Below are 2802 nucleotides of genomic sequence, written 5' to 3'. Positions count from 1 at the left end.
AACGTTGCTAAGGAGAGGCACGGGGACAGTAATACCAAGTCCCAAACACAAACCCAGCCATTTAGGGAGGCTGTGTGTGTGTGTGATTGTGTGTGTGTGTGTGTGTGTGCGGTTGAGGAGTTTGGAACACGAGAAGGAGGTCAAGGCTGAGGTTACAGACCATGGTCTGTTTTTATTCATGATTTCCACAAAAAGCTTAATCTGTATCTGTGTGCGTGTGTTTGTGCACCTTATGTTCCGGGTGTGTGTCTTTTTGTGTTCATAGGAGTCATTAGAAATAGTAAGCCATGGCCCACATGCTCTCAATCGATACACCTCACCGTCTGCCCTTTCTCTCGAAATGACTGTTTCTCTCTACTCTGTGTGCGTGTGTGTGCGTGTGTGTTGCGTCTTACGTATGTGGTGTGTGGTTTGGTAGCAGCTCCCCAGCTGTCGTGTTCAGACACGTAGGGGACGAACACCCTGAGTCATCCCAGCTCGACTCACAAAACCCTCGGTTTCGGATTGGACTGGCTGAGGGCCTCGCCAGCTCTTCATCCTCTCCCACTCACGCCTCATCCACAGAGAGGAGGTCTCCCCCCCCCCCCATCCAAGTAACAACTCTCGCTTTTAATTTCTCTTCCTTTTGGGGGACGAAAAAGGGACATAATGGGACTTCTGGTCCGTCGCGCCGCTGTGGCGGTCAGGCCTCGGGAGCGGGGGCACGGACGGGCCTGCGGTGGACTCGCTGTAAGACCGTGGGGCATCAGAGACGGGGGGGGGGTCAGACGGTGACATCAGCCCCGATCCCCCCCCCCCCCCCCGTGTGTGTTCCTTTCCGAGCCCGTAACCCCGTTAGGCGTCCTCTCGTGTGGGTTTTGTGCTCCTGCGCCTCACTGGCTGTTCTGCTTACCGGGCTAACCCTTATTGTTTTCAGTGGAAAACTGACTGTGATGGAGGAGGGGGGCTGGGGGGCGGGGGGGGAGGAAGGAAGGAAGAGAAAAGGGATAACGGCGGAGAGAAAAACAGATAAACCCCAGTTACGACAGAGCTTCCTTTTCTGTATTGGCCCCTCCGCTGGAGAGGTGAGTGGTGGTGGTCCCCCCCCCCCTCTCTCCATACTCCCTCTGTTTCTTTTTCCTCTTTCCTTTCTCCCGTCGCTGTCTCTCTCTTTCTCTCTCTCTACCTCCACTCCTCTTCCTTCCTCTGTGCGTGGCCCTCTTCTTTACCTCCCTCTCTCTCTCTCTCTCTCTCTCTCTCTCTCTCTCTCTCTCTCTCTCTCTCTCCCCTCCTCCTCTCGTTCCCTCGCTCCCCTTCCCCCTTTTTCCTTCCGTCTCTCCTCCCTCTCTTCCTCTCTGCCCGTCGTCACCTGAGAGGGTTAGTTCTGCCGCCCCCCCCTCGACAGAGTTGCCAGATGAGAGAGAGACTCTGCCTGTCAATCTCTGGGGTGGACTGTGAGCGGTGGTGTGTGTGTGTGTGCGTGTGCGTCGGGCGCGAAGGGTGAAGAGGTGGCGGTCGTGACATGCGTTTGATTGACAGCTGTGTATTTTTAGAGGCCGGGTGTCGTCCGTAGCGCTCCCCGGGCCGGGAGGAGCGAGACCAGCTGGGGGGTTTGGGGGGGGGCGCGGTGCACCCTCTTTTCGCTTCACGGCCTCGTCCTCATCCCCCTCTTCCACACTGGTTCATGGGGTCCCTCCTCCAGAGGGAGAAGGGGAGACCCAGGGCAGGTGAGGCAGAACGAGGACGCTGGATGACGACAGGCTGGCAGAGCGGAGCTCCTTTGCCCAGGGTGCAGTCGACTAGTTTCACACATCTCAGAATGACAGGCCAAAAAAAAAGTTGTCCTATTTAATGACAGGCTTGCGGACTGGGTTGTTTGCGTGCACGGTTAGCTTACCTGATTTGACGTGTTGTTGTTGTTGCTTTGTGTGCAGCCAGCTAGCATTTGACAACCTATCTGAGGTTTCCTGTTTTGCGTGCTTGTAATGTTGGCTGAATGAGGTCCTCGTGTTGTGTGTGTGGTGTGTGTGTGTGGGTGGGTGTGTGCAAGTGTATTTATTGTCCGCACATGAAGACGTGAGGAATGCGCGGTGGTTTTTCTCAGAATATGAGGCCTATCTCTCACCTCCATCCATCACTCGCTCGCTCTCTCTGCCTCTCCTACACTCTCTCTGTCCTAAACTCTCTCTTTCTCCTACACTCTCTCTCTCTCTCTCTCTCTTTCTCCTACACTCTCTCTCTCTCTCCTACACTCTCTGTCCTAAACTCTCTCTCTCGTACACTCTCTCTCTCTCTCTCTCTTTCTCTACACTCTCTCTCTCTCTCTACACTCTCTCTCTCTGTGCCTCTCTACACTCGCTCTCTCACGTTTATTGACTTGCGGACACGCACTCACAGAGTACCAACACTGAACACCACCAAGCCTTAGAGAGTAAATCAGTGGACGGGTACATTTCCAAATCCCCCCACCACCCCTCCTCCCCCATTGATTTGCCCCCCCCCCCCCCCCCATGCTTGTTTGAAGTCCATAGCTGCAATGCTCGCATAGAACCTGGCTATCACTTCGAGGAAGCAGGCTTTCTCTCTTTTTCCCTGGTGTAAGTGTGTGTGTACGTGTATGTGTGTGTGTGTGTGTACGGTGCGTGTGTGCGTGTGTGCACGCCTGTGTGTGTAAACATGTCTGCAGCTGCGTTTGTGGTGTTGATTGCGAGGTGGCGTGGTCAGGGCTGCTGCTGTTTGGATCAACGATTGTTGTCTTTTCTTTGTTGTTCGAAAAGCGGGCTGCGGGCCTTCTGCCCGTGTCGACTGAGCACGGCCCGCTCT

Source organism: Osmerus mordax, chromosome 23, assembly GCF_038355195.1.
Source record: "Osmerus mordax isolate fOsmMor3 chromosome 23, fOsmMor3.pri, whole genome shotgun sequence".
Classification (NCBI taxonomy): Eukaryota; Metazoa; Chordata; class Actinopteri; order Osmeriformes; family Osmeridae; genus Osmerus; species Osmerus mordax.
The sequence above is the reverse complement of the archived record's forward strand: the minus strand, read 5'-3'. Positions refer to the sequence as shown.